This window comes from Patella vulgata, chromosome 3 (genome assembly GCF_932274485.2).
Source record: "Patella vulgata chromosome 3, xgPatVulg1.2, whole genome shotgun sequence".
In the NCBI taxonomy this organism is placed as follows: domain Eukaryota; kingdom Metazoa; phylum Mollusca; class Gastropoda; family Patellidae; genus Patella; species Patella vulgata.
This window is the reverse complement of record NC_065881.2, coordinates 16105253-16125163: the sequence shown is the minus strand read 5'-3', so window position 1 is coordinate 16125163 and position 19911 is coordinate 16105253. Positions and strand designations below refer to the sequence as shown.

At 37.9% G+C, this 19911-nt stretch overlaps 1 protein-coding gene across 1 annotated transcript in view; it reads left to right on the top strand.

Annotated features, from left to right (window-relative positions):
• Positions 1-3068: 3068 nt before the first annotated feature.
• Positions 3069-19911, top strand: part of LOC126815856 (carboxypeptidase B) — a 43453-nt gene continuing 26610 nt past the window's right edge. Inside the window, exons 1-2 of the mRNA XM_050541851.2 lie at positions 3069-3220; positions 6711-8067. The gene's annotated coding sequence lies outside the window, so the exon portion shown is untranslated. The remainder of the gene's footprint in view (positions 3221-6710; positions 8068-19911) is intronic.

The following is a 19911-nucleotide window of genomic DNA, read 5'->3' as shown; positions in this document are numbered from 1 at the left end:
GGATTATGGTACACGATTCGTGTACCAATGGTAAAATGTTTATTTTGTCTTAAATATTGAATATCAGAAGCCAATCTTTCCCGGTAAGATCACAACATCAATGTTGATTTAAATTGACAAATAATTCGTGTTTTGAATGTGGAAGACTTTGGATGATATTGAGTTAGAGATTTAGCTACTTTAACATGCGATAGTTCAAATGGATTGGGATTACACGAGGCCATCACAGTTAGAGATTAGTGGGTGCGAAATGGGAACCATCTTTAAATGCCCCGGATTTAAACATTCAATTTAAACAGCCGAAGTTAGAATATAACAATATTCGTTGGCGTACGTATGTCCATGGGCGCACGGGTGGGGAATTCCTCGTAATTATATACAGAATCGACGATACGCATATTCCTGAAGCAATGGTCCGAAAGATTCGACAATATAGGTCATTTCGAGATTAAAACATGGTTCAAGTTCATTTCAAGCTTACTCCTTGTCACGCACAAACTGGGAATCAAACTGGGAATGGAAACCATGTCGACTGACTCAATGACAGACCTTGTGATCTAAAGCGCACACATTAAAACATTCGGCCACCCAACCTCCCAAAATTTAATAAGGTCGTTTATCTGGAATATTCGCTGACCATTAACCCTTCATTAATTTACTATCATTAATAAATTGTTAATCTGTTTGCCTTCACCGTCCGTGTAATGTTAATCAACTGATTTGTCCAAACTAAGAAGCACAGTTGTCCGCCCTGCCCCACCCCCTCAGGTGGTACGCCCATGTATATGTCAACCCGTGATATTTTATTTTTCTACGTAAATTTAAAGTAGGTTTAAGAAATTTTATGGCCATTTTACCGTGTTCTAGGCCGTCTACATTAGTGTGGCTTTTGCCGTTAAATGTCATTTCATTTCATCCCTGTTCGCTCTCGGGGTTGACCGAGAAAGGTATCGGCATTTTCCGGCGTGGTTTCTCCTTGTCAGTGGTGCAGGACGGAGGGCCTGACAAGGACGGAAGACACATTGGAGTACACGTAAAAGATCCCTCGGCAGTATGAATTCGATATAATTCTAGGCCATAGCGTCGCTGTCCGAGCACAATTTCCCTCATAGCACACTGTATGGCGAATGCCCGTTTTCATTAGTCCATAACAGAAAGGGTGTTAAACTCCATTTTATTCCTGTGTTTCAATGGATCCTATATCGATAGAGTATCATGTAATAACACTGTTTTCAGCTATTCTTGTCAGGTTGGAGAGGGGAGGGGGGCGCCTCCTTGATTATAACTTGTACGTGACAATGACTAGGAATGCCTGTTTAACCTCACGGGTTTTCTAAGGGTCACATATTTCTACGCATGTATTAAAATACCCCCCACCCCTCTCTCTCTCTCTTCAAAATCTAAACTAATGACATATACAGGTAAGGTCTGAAATCTCTTTAGTTAATTATACATGAGATAAGCAGAAATTCATTAAAATAAGTGGGGCGTGAATATTGAGCAAATTAACCAAATTAACCATTTGTCTTCTGGGCATCAGATGAACTCAACGATAATGACATTAACAATATTAAAACAAGGAAGTATGGACGTATATGAGGACAGGGCACCATTAATTCTTATGGTGGTTATGAAGCTAGCGCAAAAGTTATTTATACCCTTTCACTCACCCTTCCGTTCCCACTTTTGCTTGGCGATTTTTGTTGCAGAATCGAAGGGGTTTGGTCAGGTTTTTGAAGAATATTCGTGAAAGGGAGGATAACAGTGTTATGAGGGTGGTTCGCTTGAAATGAAACATGGGCCAGATACCAATCTGATTATAAAACACAGATCCTATATATTTCGTTTCGTTTTTTATTGTTCAAAATTTCGCATTACTTGTCTTCTGGAAGAGTTGTTATATAACAGGCGTTCTAGTTGAGGAATTAGCCATCGAAACGGTCTATTACGGTGAGATCTTGATTTTGGCGTTTCATGCACCGGGGGGGGGGGGGTGCGAATGGTTAGCGCGTGTGCGTTCTATTATAAGGTCTGTTATTGACATTAAGTCAACTGGCGTGGTTTCGATTCCCCCGGTTGCACGTGACATGGAGTAGGGTCGCCTGTCCAACCTCGCCTGTCCGGTTTCCTTCCACTGCTAAAGAACCTAGTCACGTGCAATTGAAATACAAATGAACCATATCTTAGTCCCGAAATGACCTAGTTTGTGTCGAGTGGACGTTAATCCCCTCTCGCGCACGTAAAATAACAAAATAAAGAATAAATATAGTTATTTTATTCATCCGAATATTGTCTGGAGTCTTATTTTAGTTTTCATTTTACTTTTATAAATTTTGTAATCGAAAGTGCCGGCAAAAAGAACACAGAGTAATAAATCAAGTATTCTAGACCGCCATGTTTGTACATGTGTACAAGATATTGGTAATGAGTAAAACACATGTTAATATCAAGTTGAAATAACTTAACTAACTTATACTCAGACTCTGTCATTAGTTTTACATAGAAAACATACATACATCTAGGTCGTGTTTAATATAGAAACAGACTTAATGGTATTAATCCTTTAGAGGCATGTAGTAACTGGATAAAGCAATAAACTAGAACACTTACTTATGGAAATGAAATGAAATGGGGTTTAACGTCCTAATGTTTTGCTCCGACTGGGCTAATGAAGACGAGCATACGCCATACAGTGTGCTATGAGGGAAATTTTGCCCGAACAGCGGCGCTATGGCCTAATCTAATATCAAATTCCAACTACACCGAGGGATCTTTTACGTACACGACAATGTGTTTTTCGTCCCATCCGAACGACTAGACAGCTGCCCTTGTCAGTCCCTCCGTCCCCGCACCACTGACAAGTGCAAACTGCGTCGTAAATCCCAATGAACTTTCGTTGCCAACACCGGGAGCGAACCCCCGACCTTCAGACTAGGAACACTGCTGGGCAACAGTTTATTAGCTTCTACCGAACACTGCCTGGTAAACCGATTTCCGTCGCACCACGTGTAAAATCTGACATGTAAAATATCTGAACCATTTTTAACCAGCCGTAAAATAGGCGAAGTTGTGACAGTTTTATTTCCAACTTCAATAGCGTCAGGGTTAACAACTCTACATCTTCAATTCTAAATTACTAATTGTTTCCTGCTTTAAACGGCTGGGGCCTGCCTCGTTTTTGAATGTGTTTAAACAGAAGAAGAATTTTCGAGGTGGCCAGGTTTGTTTTTTTACAGTTTGTATATGTTTCTCATGTTGAACTCTTTATTGATTCTCATGAAAACGGATGGTGTTGTGTCTTCGGGATTACAGATAGTTTATTGGACGGGTTAATGGTCTTGTATTATAAAAGTTCTTATTGTCTCTTGGCCAAAACAACTGCTACCAGCTTATAAAATGAAATGGGGTTTAAAGTCCTTTTGGGCACATGTAAACGGACATACGCCATACAGTGTGCTATGGGGGAAATTTCCCGGACGACCGCACTATGACCTACTCCGTTTTTTGAATTGTGTACATGGAAACTCGATTTGCTTGGTTAATCAGAAGGATGAGACATTGCTCTTTGTCAGGCCCTCCATCCTACACAAGGGAAAACGACGCAGAAAAGTCCCGCGACACGTTCTCGACCGCCACTGGAAGCGAACCTGAGACGCGGTCTACCAGCTTATATCTTGAATTTTTATTATTAAAATACGTTATGCAAGAGCTAAATCTGCCTATTGCAGGTCTTTCTTATCTCCTGAACAATCAAAATTATATTCAGACATTTATTCACACAAAGGGTCAATAATCCACTCTCTAGCCCATCGATACATAGGATCAAAGATCTATTGATAACGATGACTGTTGATTTGACTTCTTTATTTTAACAGTACAGGAACAAAACACAGATCCAATTTCGTTTCGTTTTTTATAGTTCAAAATTTCGTTTTTACTTGTCTTTACTACATGTAGTGTAGGCCATCGAAAGTATAAAAAACGAAACGAAATATATATCTATATTTTAATTAGATTGAGGAACAAACATTAATAATTAGTGCATCTAAACTTCTAACACCCACTAAAGGACACGGGAACATAACACTGTAGTCATGTCGACCATCGTCCTGGTTCACGCCTGCCTCCATTAATCCTCGTTCTGTGTTGAGCCTCCCAGCTCCCCTAGTGAGCAACCCAAGCTCGTCTCCTTTATGTCATATACCCAAGCCATTTTATACTAATTCAGTTCATTGAAGTTATCTAAAATGAAATTAGATTATCCGTGATAAGCATATGACAGACTACATAACAATGGATGTGTGATAACTTACTTGACCACTCACTATACATGATTATCTAACTCGACCATTTACATACATTAGCTAGACTAATTGTATCTTCAACTCACAGTTATATACCACAGCTGCTTAATATTATATAACAATTTTCATTCCTTAATTCGAAGTCTCGGTAAATGGTGTCCATTTTATCTTGAATCCACCTAATATCTAAACCATCCTATGGTCTAGAGAGTTGATTATGTAATGTTTAAATAATAATTTATAAAACATTTTAAGCCAGAAAAGGGACTTACAATAGATAGGTTTAGCTCCTACATAATGTCACTTTAATTAAATATATTTGATAAGAAGATAAAACAATCGGTTAAAAGTACCATTAGCTGCTCGAGAGAACAGGTTGAGCTCTTACATAATGACACTTAAATATATTTTATAAAAAGATAAGACAATCGGTTAACAGTACCATTAGCTGCTCGAGAGAACGATTGTATAACAGATATGGAATTTATCCAGCTATCTATATATATATATCAGTATATTATCTTTTAGCATCGAATCGATTATCGAAATACCCGTAGGAAGTATCGAAGCAAAGACATATGGGCGCTTTTAGAAATGAAATGGGGGTTTAACGTCCTATTTGTATGCACCATCCCGGATAATGAAAACGGGCAATGTCTATAAGATAATTGTTTTGCTATGAAAAAAATCTTGCTTTGACAGACATTTTGCCCACTTACTCTTTTGTCTCTTTCGATGGACAAGACAGGCCCTCCGCCAAGGAAAGATTGACAAGGGGAACAAACTGAAATATCCCAAGTAACTTTCTTTGTTGACACCGGGTTGGAAACAGGGCGCTTTATGATATGATCATATGTTCAGATGTCGGGTGTTCAGATGATCCCACGCTTGTTCTTGATGAGAAGAGAGAGAGAGAAATGGATCACTCGACACTAACTAGGCCATTTTGGGAATAACTTGATAAGGACTATCATCGCTTGATTAATCCTCGTTGAAGGTTCATCGATTTACTTGAATCCTCTAGACCTTTATACGCAAGAGAATGCTTATGTTAGTCCTAAAATGACCTATTTTGTGCTCTAACCAGGACTTCGGTGGGACAAAAATTCTAGGGCGACCCGTGTAAACATTGGCGTGCACGCTAAAGAACCCTAGGTAGTTGGAATTTGTCGCTATCTGGGCAAAATTCACCCCCTCCGAGTTGCACATTAAAATGAAAATGACCGTAATTATGTTAGTCTCCCTCTCTCTCTCTCTGAACGATTCCCCGGTAACGCGTGACAAGGAGTAAGGTCGCCTGTCCAACCTCGTGGGTTTTCTCCTAAGAAATCCACTTCTTAGGTTACATGTCTAAAAAAGGTTCCTACATAAAAAGTAATAAAAGAAAATGTTTAATGCCTTCTTATTTTTCTTATATTTTTTTAAAACTGATTTAAATCTTTTTTTTAGAATTATAATGAATTGGATTTGTGTCAGATACACTTCATTACTTCTTTGGTGCTATAAAATTTGGGGCTTGTCATATTGGAAATATTTATATATGCCATAAAATGTAATTGAAAAGTAATTGAAATGTAATTGACCATTACATGATTTTTGGAATGTAATTAATTACATTTCCATTACTCATTACTTTTGAAATCTTCCATTACTCATTACATGACCATTACTTAAAAAATGTAATGATTACATTCCATTACCATTACCCATTACGATTACCCCAGCCCTGTCGTATATACGAGTTTGATATAATTGCTGCGGTATTTTGTTATAGGAATGGCAAGATGTAAGACACTCATAAACACAGCTAGTGTGCGGAATTTCTTTTCATTTTCATACCTTTATTACCGAGTCCCGTGTTTCAAGTGGAACCGAGTTAATTATTAGTATATTAGCATTATTAGTATTATTAGCAAATTTCAAACTCATAATTCTCAATACTTAAATATATATCAGATTCGTCGGTTCTCCAGAAACACGACGATATGTCTATAGATATTTTTTCGATCCCTGCATTGGTCGAGAAAGTTCATTCAGATTTTCCGGCGTGGTTTCCCCTTGTCAGTGATGCAGGATGGAGGGCCTGACAAGGACAGTTGTCTAGTCGTTCGGGTGGTACGAAAAACCGAGGTCCCATGTACACATTGGCGAGCACGTAAAAGATCTCTTGGCAGTAGGACGTTAAACTCCATTTCATTTCATTTCTATAGATATTTTAATATCTATAGACATATTAAAATACAGCAAAAGTGTGTATTTGTTTTAAACTGCGATCCGTGTTTGAAATGGAACCGAGTTTTTGCAGAATTCTGTGTTTATCTTAGTTCCGTGTTTCAATTTTAACCGAATTATTATTGCAGAATTCTGTTTATGTTTTTTTTAAACAGAATTCTATGTTTGTTGTAGAAGAGAGTTGATGATGTATATGTATATAAGTCGTGTTAGCAGTAATAATGAGACACTGGCTGACTGAGTGGAAGAATCAAGTCAACAACACAGAAGGGGATAAGTAAAAGATATTGATGTGAATAGTTCTGGCCTGTATACAACCACGTCGTTTATCAAACTTTTACACAGCAGAATGTATAGACGATATTGATAAACTATTTGTTACAGCCACTAACAGTGTTACAAAAAAACTAACAACAGATCGCTTAAATCATCAGAAAATAACAGAACTTAGCGAACTCTAGTTGATATTGGTTTACAGGAATCGTGGAATACTGATATATTTAAAAGCACCAGACAGTGTGCTGCCGGATAGTTCAAACAAATTACAGTTGTTTCTTAAATTGATCTGTTTAAATACGCACCTTACAGAAACTGGAGATAACGTGGTGGAATTGGAGATAACGGAGGAGATACCTGGGGAGAACAGGAGATAATATCCTGGGCTATTTGTGAACAACAAACTGTATTTTTTTGTATTTAAAGGAACTCTGTTTCCCTATTGCTGCCCTTTTAAAAGTCGTATAAAGTTTAAAAGTGAAGACTTGGTGACATCAGATCGTCAACTGAAACCATATATTTTTTGCAGATATTTTAACCTGTAATGGGTTTATCATAGACTGAAATTGGAGCCATTCTGAACTGTGAATTATATTCGTAATCTGTTGATTATCTCTCATTCACACTGCGTACTATCTCCACGGGAATCGAAGAAGGCGGGTAACATATTTCTTAGTGGTTAAAATAATAACACTACATAAATTACGAAAATTTCAGATTATCCACGCTATTGATAGAAGATCGTGTGAACGCGGAAGCTTGACGCGATTCTTAACTTTCTCGCATAAATTAAGGACTGAAAGATATTCCACGTGTTGGTGTTGTCGGACCTCACAATTCCATCTTTCATTCTCAGATAAAGACAAAATAACAACATCGTCTAATCCTCGAAGTTTGTCTACATTTCGTTGGGTGTTATTTCAACGGGAAAGTATTTCGTAATACATAACTTTTATAAACATCAATTATATGTGAAGACCGTGTGTTGGTGTTGACTGGCAGTTTATTCCTGATTTTATTCTCAGAAATTTGCAGGTTGTTTAACAACCATTCCTATATTTTACCGCTCTCACTCTCTCAGATAAATATAGATTGGTGAATTATCTTATCTCTTACCTGATCGTGTGTTCAGGTGTCTTCGGGTGTATTCACCATTAGATAGGACTTAGTAAAACGACATTCTTTGTTTCTTGTGGATATTGAGGACGACAAGGACAGCTGTTTTGGAAGCAGGACACTCTCTCAGGACACACGGGTATGTATTCAAGATTTTTATTTATATTTGTATATGGCTTATTATTAACGGGACACGACTTATCTAAAGTCTCGGAGCCATATTCAAGAAAATTTAAACCAACATATTTTAAGAATACCGACGGTTCATTGGCTTAGAACTAAAATCATAGCATAGATTTTAACTCCTGGTTGAATTTAAACTTTCTTGAATAAGGCCCCTGGTCGTCCTTTGAAGGAGTTTCCTCCCATTGCTAAAGACCCCTACGCGCAAGTGAATTATTGAAATAAAATTGAACCGTATTTTAATCCCGAAGTGACCTAGTTTATGTCGAGCGGAACTTACCCCCACCCCTTCTCTCCCTCATTTGAAGAATTTGTAATCTCTTGTAAACTGGAGTCACAGTGGCTAAGTGAGTAAGACGGTGGCTCGCTAGCCTGGAGGTAGCGGGTTCGCTCCCGGTGTTGACCGAGAAAGTGGTTCCCCCTTGTCAGTGGCGCAGGATGGAGGGCCTGACAATGACAGCAGTCTAGTCCTTCGGATGGGACGAAAAACCGAGGCCACGTGTACACATTGGCGTGCACGTAAAAGATCCCTTGACATGGAAATCGATATAAGAGTAGGTCACAGCGTCGCTGTCCGGACAAAATTTCCCTCATAGCACACTGTATGGCGTATGCCCTTCTTCATTAGCCCAGTCGAAGCAGTACAGTAGAACGTACGTTAAACCCCATTTCATTTCTCTTGCAAACTAAAATTTGTTAAAAGTTGAATATCAGTCTAAACATGATTCCATTCCGTTCAATATTATATACAGAGATACAAAGAGTTAAACATTTATCAACCTTTTTAATCATCTGTAGACGATATAAAAAGTTATGGATAAATGCTTAGAAATATATTAGTTTGTTTTGTATATTTCTATAAAATATTGAAAGAATGTTCTATATATAGTGAAAAAGAAGTTAAAGCTGCATTATGTAAAAGCTAAACCTGTCTAATTCAGGTCTAGGTTTTTTTGTGTATATATGTTATATATATTGTTTGTTAGGTATTAAGTCCATCTAAATCTTAGATAATGCATCTATAAACCATGAAAATACTTAATCCATGCCGAGAGATTATCTACTGTTGTTATAATGGTTTTGCGTTCTTAATTAAATATGGATTAAGCCGTGAAAAACTAGTACGAAAAATTCAAATGACGAAAAGCTAGCGTCGATGAGAGAGAGAGAGCGAGAGAGAGAGAGAGAGAGAGAGTTTAACGTCCACTCGATACAAACTAGGTCAATTCGGTACTAACATATGGTTCAATTCTTTTTATTTCACTAATTCGCTTGCGCGTAGGGGTCTTTAACAGTGGGAGGAAACCCGAGGATCCGGAGAAACCCCACGAGACTGCACAGGAGAACCTACTCCTTGTCACGTACAACCAGTGAATCGAAACCACGCCAGTTGACTCAATGACAAACCTAATGATACAACGCGCACGCGCTAACCTTTCCATGAAAATCCGAACGTTTTAGACCCAACCCATGGTAAATTTCTACGATATTTGGAGACAAATTGCCCCTGGACTTACCAGCGTGGTGTCACCAAGCAACTATTTGCAGGACCATAGTATAATGTATTATAAGGTCCATGGCAGGACTAAGGCCCTGGCAGAAAACAGGCATCTAGTCTTTACAAGTTGGCGTACACGTAGAGGGAACCTTTACAATTCGAATTCGACGAAGAGTATGCGAAACGCCGTTTTCCTGGCAAAATGTATTTCGTAGCACGTTGTGTGGCGTGTACCCATCTTTAGTAGACCGGTTGGTGAAGTAATGGAGAATATTATAGTCAAAATGGGAACAAAATCGGACAATTGACAATTCCAAACCATCTGACCAGTTAATACATAAATAAAAGCAGAAATTGCACCATAACATATCATATACGTACTTTAAATTTGATGAAGATGATGATGATGATGATGATGATAAATTTGGTTCTTTAATTAATATCTACTTCCACTAACATGATATCGCAGACAAGACGTAGGAAATCCGAAACTTCTTCCTGTATATTAAGAATATGATTTTGCAATCTTTCCATTTACGGCCTTAGGCCATGAAATAGTCTAGTAGGACGTTCTTCCCTTTATTTAATACAAAAAACATATTGTTTGGTATTATAGTTGATCTATGGAAATAGCATTTACGCGGACATATATTATGCGTCACTTCTTTGGATCGGGGGGGGGGGGTGGATGGCTGAATGGTTAGCGTGCGCGCGCTGTATCATAAAGTCTGCCATTGAGTCGACTGGCGTGGATTCGAATCCCCGGTTGTACGTGACAAGGAGTAGGGTCGCCTGTCCAACCTCGTGGGTTTCCTCCCACTGCTAAAGACCCCTACGCGCAAGCGAATTATGTAAATAAGATTAAACCATATGTTAGCTAGTCCCGAAATGACCTAGTTTGTGTCGAGTGGACGTTAAACCCCATTTCTCTCTCTCTCTCTCTCTCTCTTTGGATCGGTAACTTTAAGTTTCATAAACAAAAACACATACTTATTGAAAAACAACTACTTATTTATTTGGGCGACGTTTCGAAGAGTATTCTGTCAACCTTATCAAGCTAATAACTTAAGAGAATACTCTTCGAAACGTCGCCCAAATAAATAAGTAGCTGTTTTCCATAAATATGTGTTTTTGTGTATTGCTCTATCCAGTTACTAAATGCCTTTAAGAAAACTGTGTTAGTGGTGACAAATGGGGTCGGCCATTTTGTGTATAGTCTGTTTATGACGTGTTAAACTCATTAGTTTTAAATAACAATCTTCCATTTTATCTGAAGCATGACTTCATGTGTTAAATCCATCAGTACAATCCTACACACAACCCATGGTTTAATGTTCTATCTGTTCTGAACCACTCGGGCTAATGTAGACGGGCATGCTTCGTGCTGTGTGCTATGAGAAAGGGGGAGAGAAAAATGTGGTTTAACGTCCACTCGACTCAAACTAGATCATTTTGGGACTAACGTGATTCAATTTTATTTCATTAATTAGCAGTGGGAGGAAACCGGACCCACGAGGTTGGACAGGCGACCCTACACATTGTCACGTACAAGGCGGGGAATCGAACCCACGCAACTTGACTCAATGACAGGCCTTATAATACAACGTGCACGTGTTAACCATTCGCGCCCCCCCCCCCCCCCCAATCCACCTGTATGCTATGAGGGATACTGACGTTTCCGTCTCCTAATATTTCACTATATGTTTGGTTTAAAGTGGGGGGGGGGGGTCGACGAATGGTTAACGCGTGTGCAAATTATTGAAATAAAGTTGAACCGTGTGTTAATTCGGAAATGACCTAATTTGTGTCGAGTAGACGTTAAACCCCATCTCTCTCTCTCTCTCACTCTCTCTCTCTCTCTCTCTCTCTCTCTCTCTCTCTCTCTTACGTGCAATCGGCGGGACCTGGGGTTTTCTTAAAAATCAAATTAACTAGAGGCTGTTATAACAGATCCATCTTTCATGATAAAAAAATGACGCAATGAGACTTTAAAAGAGTAAAAAAAAAAAAAAAAAAAAAATAATAATAAAAAAAATACTGGTTACACAACAATCTGAAAACTGATAAAAAGGTTACAAAATAGTACCTTCGTTTAAACTCCAATCATTTTAGCCTTACAATTACTCTTGAAATAAGCTTAAAATAAAATTCTAATGACGTGCGGACACATTCCTGGATTACCTTGGTTTCCTAATGACCTTTTTCAAAAAGAGAATAGTGTTATCGATAAATTGATGGTTGCAGTTTATGTATCGTGTTATTGGAGTGATATTTGAAGTGTAAATTATGGGCCTGTCTACAACATGTATTTCGTGTTGATGTGTCTACAAAAATAAACGAAATGAAATGGGATTTAACGGTCTACCTTTCTGAACAGACTGGGTCAATGGGGGAAATTTTACCCGGACAGCGACACTACGCTACGGACTACTCTTATTTCGAAATCCAACTGTCAATGGTTCTTTTACTGCATGCACACGTACCATGTTTTTTTTATCCCATCCGAACGACTAGACACGGTCCTTGCCAGGCCCTCCGTCCCGCAACTGACAAGGTAAGGGGAAACAGCGCAACTCTAAAGCCCCGTTTACATTACAAATTTTAAGAGTGTCAGGAACGGTTCCGACACGGAACGGTTATTTATTTTTATAGTGTAAACGGGTCAAACATAAGCATTCCGTACTGAAAACCGTTCCAATTTGGACCACTGAAGTGAGGTGGTCACGGACATTCAGAGTATAGCACGGTTAAATTTCCGTAATGTAAACGCTCTCCGGTTATTTAGTTTTTGTAGACTAAACGGGTCAAACATAAACATTCCGGTTATTTATTTTTTGTAGTGTAAACGGGCCAAACATAAGCATTCCGTACTGAAAACCGTTCCAATTTGGACCACTGAAGTGAGGTGGTCTCGGAACGGTTCTCAGTACAGCACGGTTAAATTTTCGTAATGTAAACGCTTTCCGGTCTGAGAATTATAGCGCATGAGTCAAATGAACCTCGCTCCTTTTAGCGCGAGCTTTGATCGTTCTGCCAAAATGGCTGCCCGAGGATTGATTTGATTCCGCTTAGGGGAGATGAGTATCTCAAGTCGCCTAAAAAATAACTATTCGGTCTGGATTTATTTCGTGCTCTCAATAACAAAATGGAAAAAAAAAAAAAAAAAATAATGGGCCAAATGTAACTAAATCACCCACCATAATTGTTTTCATCCTGGTAATTTGCAAAGGGACTGAAATTAACTCTACAGTCCGAGACCGGTTATTGAAGCGTGATGCAAACGTGTCATTTTCTAAAAATTTATCACGGCCAGGAACGGTCCCGAAAACCGAACGCTTATCGCGGCCTATCGCTCTCCGGGCAAAATTTCCCTCATAGCACACTGTATGGCATATTAAGCCCGTCTTCATTAGCCCAGTCATTTCATTTCCTACTTCATTGAGTACATGACGGGTTTCCATCCTACCGAACGCCTTCGCGATACTTCATTTATCACCCCAGGCACGTAAAGACCAGATTTGAAATATCCTGGAATTCGAACCCTGGACATTCGATATAGCCGGGAATACAGTTCCCTCTACTATATTTACCCCATGCCCCCCACTAAGCGCTAGCCTCCGGATCCATTCAGTTAATCTGATATACGTTTGTTTGTGACTTCTACGTATTTTGTCTTGTCCGAAGATTTGTTTTGTGTAATTGTGTGTGGTGCAGTCCTCCTGCATTTACTATTATTCCTAAAGACAAACTGAAATATGGTACATGTAAAGTTATGTCCACTGAATAGAATACCGATTTAACACTCAACGTACTAATGAAGACCAACATGTGCGTCATGCAGTACGCCACACTGATCAGCAGTGAATATTCACTATATAGGCCGCTACAATTGTAAAATGAAATGAAATGGGGTTCAACGTCCTACTGTTCTGCTCCGAACTGGGCTAATGAAAACGGGCTTACGCCATACAGTGTGCTATGAGGGAATATTTGCCCGGACAGCGGCACTACGGCCTACTCTTATATCGAATTCCAACTGTCAAGGGATCTTTTACGTGCATGCCAATGTGTACACGGAACCTCGGTTTTCGTCCCATCCTAACGACTAGACAGCTGTCCTTGTCAGACCCTCGGTCCTGCATCACTGACAAGGGGGAACCAAGGCCGGAAAATCTGGATGAACTTTCTCGGCCAATGCAGGGATCGAACACCCTGCCTCCAGGCTAGCGAGCCAGCGTCTGACTCAATTAGCCACCGTGATCCCCCCTAGAATTGTAATAGGGTAAATTTCAATTAAATCTAAATAATGATTATTCTCAATTAATCAATTCGACCCAATAGTAAATGTTTAAAACGTCATGCTAATCCGCACAGTGTTACTTAATTCAGTGAGCAATAATTTAATAGATCTTAATCCGCCTTAAACATAAATCTGCCTTTTAGGCCTGAGACTCAGTTCAAATCGGGATAGACCCTTTCAAATATGAATACAATGAAGTTCGGCTTAAACATACATTATGCAAGAGCTAAATCTGCTTATTGCAGTTCTTTCTTTAGGTCTCAAATGTTATCTAAATTATTAATTAGACATTAATTAACTTATCCAGACCTTAATCAACTCTCGGTGGCATCGCTAGACTGCGATGTTTATTGGATTAGGTTCCGATTTGCTAATTCATAATTTAATCATGAAATGGATAATCGAGACTATGTTTTCTATCGTGCCGACTTTAGTAATGATGATCGAGTCTAGGTCGAAAATTCAATCACTAAAATCTCGGTTCAGAGTGGATCAATTTGACTGTAGTGAGAACTGTCAGCTCTTCATTTAGTCTCCCACAATGTATGATTAATTACCCCCATTTACATCTACAGTATTTCATATTTTCCTAATTACCAGTCTCCAATATTCTTTGTTTTACACTATTTATTTATCTTATAAATTGTAATTTAAGTCTATGACACCATGATATTGTTTGTATAGACGGTAGATTAAAGGATTAATGTCCTAAGTGATACTTGGTAATTCATAGACCCAAATGAGTAAGTCAAGGGAGAACCTTGCTACAAACCTGTCATTAGGAGATCAACTTCAGATCACATTCCCAAGGACAAACTTTACGTACCTGTATTTGGATATTTTGAGATACACGTTTATATCAATTCCAATATACATCTTGAAACTTATCTACTATTAAGCATTTGGTACATTTATTGTGTTCTGAAATTCAGGTTGATTAATTGTTAAAGATACATTATGGGAGATTAGATAAAGAGCTGGCAGTTCTCACTATAATGGTTAAACACTAGATAATGTAAAGGCAATTTGCTGAAAATTCCAGTCAAATTGATCCACTCTGAACCGAGAATTTAGCGATTGAAATTTTAGCATAACCTCGATCATTATTACTAAAGTCGGTACGATAAATAACATCAAATTTTTTATTTAATTATCAATGAGATTCTAATCCAGTAAATATCACAGGCTACCGATGCCATCGAGAGTTGATATGGTCTGGATAAGTTAATTAATGTCTAATTAATAATTTAGATAAGATTTCCGACCTAAAGAAAGACCTACAACAGACAGATTTAGCTCTTGCATAATGCATGTTTAACCAAGGAATATAGAAATATTAACTATCAATAAGATTCCTGTTTTCATTTACTGAACTACGAACATTTAAAAATCTATACAAGACAACCACTTGTACATGTATACAACGACTCTGTCTTCATTAGCCCAGTCAGAGCAGAACAGCAGGACATTTAATCCCATTTCATTACACAATTACTGAGAAGGATGACATCGGTGCGTGTTAATTAGTTCGCAATAGGCTATTACCCTTTTTCATTCTGCAAATTAAATTCTAGAATATTTTTTTGAAGTTTTTGAAAAATAAATAAAGATGTTTGAAGTATATCTGGATAAAATGAGTAAAAGGCATCTCTGCCTGGACCAGTTTACGTTACTACGTATTATGTAAACAATGCACGCGCCATGTATCGAGCCAATGATCAACGCCGTGTGATGTGACGTCACCTGTAGAAGGTATTTGAACTTATAAAACTTAGTCATCTTATACAGAGTTAGAAGAAGGCTTTCGCAATACCTCTGTTACCTCCGTGCCGAGTCAGATATCAGTTTGAGACTCGTCACGGAAGCGTGCACACACGCTGTGGTGAGTTAACTTTAAATAGAGCAAATTTTGTCTATGTGAAACAAACTGGCAGTTAACGATTATTATGGTTCTTGCCTGGACAACGGCGTGTCCGCATATTCCACGTCAAATTTCAACTGTACACGACACCTAGATTTGTCGTCCTATCCGTAGGATATCGGTCGTCCTATCCGTAGGATGTTCCTGAAGACCTCCTGGTTAGTGAGCCAGGGTCTTACTAACGAAGTCACGACGACGTCTCTGTTAAAGGGACAATAACACTCTTGCTGGCTTGACAGCTCCAGAGAATAAATAATAGCCTTATTCTAAGTACTAGATGTTTAAGTGTCCTACCTGGTGTGTAAATTATCCATTAAATCCTATTTTACTTGTCCAGAGGGTTCGAAAATATTTTTAAATCCAAGTCACATTTGAAAAGGTTTACGTTAGGTTTTTCAAATCATTTAGTTGAATTTTTCCAATCTTTTTAATTAGGTGTGTTAAGATAAAATTTGTATCATCAATTAATTGAAATAGTCTACAATAGTACAATTTGTTGACCAGAATAAAGATTCGGACATATTATTCAGTTACAACTAGAGTGGTATTCAGCCTTTAAATACAGCACTGGTATTAAAATGATAATTTCCATCACTGAAAATCAGATTAGGTGGCACGAAAAAATTATGTAAAACGAAACAAAAATAACCACAGAATTAGAAATATTGAATATTATAGCATTCAGATAAAAAAAATATACTGGCATTCACTTCATGGTCTGGTCATGGTTTCATCTGAATATTCTATAAATTGTGAATGTGGTTTTGTTTTTTCGCGGCTGTAAAAACATCTGGATAGAATTAATCATGAATTATGAACATGTAGCAAAACGTTAAAACCATCTGGAAGATATATGACAAAATTAATGGTCGAGTATGTCGGTCGGTGAATTCGGTTCAATTGACGTCCGCTTCCTTATGGCACATTCTGCGAATATTCTAAGTTAACATGCAAGATAAAACCGGAATAAGCAGAATATTGAAGCAATCTTTTGACGTCATCGTTTGGTTCTTAAAGGCGCGAGTACGAGGAGGATATTGTGCTTTAGTTATACATTTTAACGTTTAGTTTACTAGATGTGTAAATATTTTAGTGGTTTTCATGGCGTTTAACAAACGATCCTAAAATTCCCAAAATATTTATCTAAAGGGGGCTTGGATATTTGCTATTTAGGTGAGTGTAAGGTTATTTTGAAAATGATATTTTTTCAGATTTTTTTTTTCCTGTGTGAAAGTGATGATGTCTGGTATGTGACAATGAATCAAAGCAACCAAGATTAATTTGTGGTTTTTAATCATACAACTTGATTAATATAAATATTAATTAAGATATTCTAACAGTTTAAGCTGTGGTAATTAAAATCTTCTTGCATAATGCCCATTGTTGATCTTAAGTTGATTACGAGACGGTAAACTCCATTCCCTTTGTCTATTAAAGCTGCAATTTCATATTTTTAAGTTATATTTTTAAAATTTATTAAAATAAAGCCTTAAAATAGATGGTATCCATAAACCGTCCTACCTTGTTAAAGAATAATCCTATTAATCCTATAATTCACTATTGCCAGCTGAGAAATTGGCAAAAATTTTCATCTTCAAATTCCAACGTTTGAAGATAACTACTCCATGATGGAGAATAGAAAACAAGGGAGGTAATTGGGAGGTACTTGTGTTATTATTTCCGGTGTAAATGAGTTTTAAGTGTGAGAATGACACCCATGATCGTATAATAGTGAGTTGACAACCTATTGAGCAAAAGACATAGAAATAATTATGTTTTGACTTTCTTAGAAAATATGAAATTGTAACTTTAAGCTGTGGTAATTAAAATCTTCTTGCATAATGCCCATTGTTGATCTTAAGTTGATTACGAGACGTTAAACTCCATTCCCTTTGTCTATTAAGATAATTACTTTGTCATGCGTGTGTCTTCTTCAAGAATATTATGTTTGTATATTAGGGTATTTTTGCTAAATCTTGTTTCAATGGCATTTAGTAATTAAACTGGAATAAACAGGTCACAATTCTATGGAATACAATTACTGCTTATTACTGAGCGACATTTGGACTAGGCTTTTCTAGTCATTATCAAGCAATGACGACTGCTTATTACTGAGCGACGTTTCGACTAGGCTTCTTTAGTCATTATCCAGAGAAACCTAATCGAAACGTCGCTCGGTAATAAGCAGTAATTGTATTCCACAGATCTAAGCGATTGAAATTTCCGCCTAGCCTCGATCATAATTACTTAAGTCAGTACGATAAACAGCATAGTCTCGATTATCCATTTAATCGTTAAATCGTGAAGGAAAGTTATACAGTAAATCGGCGCATAATCCAATAAAGATCACAGGCTAGCGATGCCATCTAGAGTTAATTATGGTCTGGATAGGTTAATTAATGTCTAATTAATAATTTAGATAACATTTCAGGCCTAAAGAAAGACCTGCAATACACACATTTAGCTCAAGAGCATAATGTATGTTTAACTTGTGTGGGATAGACCATGGATTAATTTGCATGGCGATTTTAGTTTGACTTTTTCTGGAAGAAAGGGTCTTGAGTGTACCTTTTCTGTCAGGTTTTTGAAGAATATTCGTGAAAGGGAGGATAACAGTGTTATGAGGGTGGTTCGCTTGAAATGAAACGTGGGCCGGATAGCAATCTGATTATAAAACACAGATCCTAAATATTTCGTTTCGTTTTTTATTGTTCAAAATTTCGCATTACTTGTCTTCTGGAAGAGTTGTTATATAACAGGCGTTCTAGTCGACGTGAGGAATTAGCCATTGAAACGGTTTATTACGACGAGTTCTTGGTGTGCATTGCACGGAACTGTGGGTAAACCCCTAGAAACATCAACGGTGATTGATTAATCAATGTCTGGCGTCATAGGGTCAAAATCCACTCGTATGACCCCTGACGCGACCTCCCAGTACAACTGGTCAGATCTTTATGTAGTGTAGTCCATCGAAAATATAAATAAAACGAAACGAAATATAGATCTGTATTTTAATCAGATTGGGCGGATAGTTACATGTTTATTTGTATGTTACTTTGTGTAGCTCAAGATATCTACGGTGAACCTCATACACGCTTGCGTGTGTGTGGGGAGGGGGTCTAGTTGTTTAACGCGTACGCATAAAATCACAAGGTCTGTCATTGAGTCAAGTAGCGTTTTTTCGAATCCACGCTTGAATGTAACAAGGAGTAGTATGTTACTTTGTGTATCTCAAGATTTCTATGCTGTTGCTCCATCTGAGGTAGAAATAGTTCATTCAATCGAAAATTTGATAAAAAGTAAAAAGTCTATCAAAGAGACCAACCTTAATTTTAGGGTCACTGGGGAATTCAGAGGTGTACTCATGTGCCTGCTCAATTGACCAACCACAAACGGCGTTCCTTCTGTTTACAGCCTTTCTCTCCCTTTTCCCCGTTTATATTTCTGTTTAGTTTTGGTGAAAATTCATGATTTTGAAGCGGAAGAATAACAGAGTTAAGAGGTAGGATACGTTGAAATGTGTGCTACTTCCTGTTTATGTTTCTCAAGATGTCCACGGCCAAACTCATACATGTTTCTCCATCTGGTGTGAAGACCTACGAGGTTGGCCAGGCGACGCTATTCCTTGTCACGTTCAAGCAGGAAATCGAAACCATGCCACTTGACTCAAGGGCAGATCTTGTGATTTCACACGTACACATTAAACTACTAGACCCCCTCGCTCCATCTGGTGTGGAAGACATTCAAGCCAACATTAAAAAGTTAGAGTTGGTCTGAGAGATGAGAATTAAGTCCATGGGGTAATCGATAGTGATCAGTGGGCAGATGTAGATGTACATAAACATACACAGGAGCATTGTCCATTTAAAGGCGCTAAGTCTCTAACCCAATATTTTCCATAATATTCGAAATTAAAAACACGAATCAGAATTCAATATTGATTAATTTCAATCAATATTGATGTTGTTATCTTGCTGTGAAACTATAGGGTCCTAATCTATCTATATATATATATTTGTGACTGTCGTTTGTCTGTCTGTCTGTCTGTTCGGGGTTGGCGGCTACACTAGGTCTGCCCCGA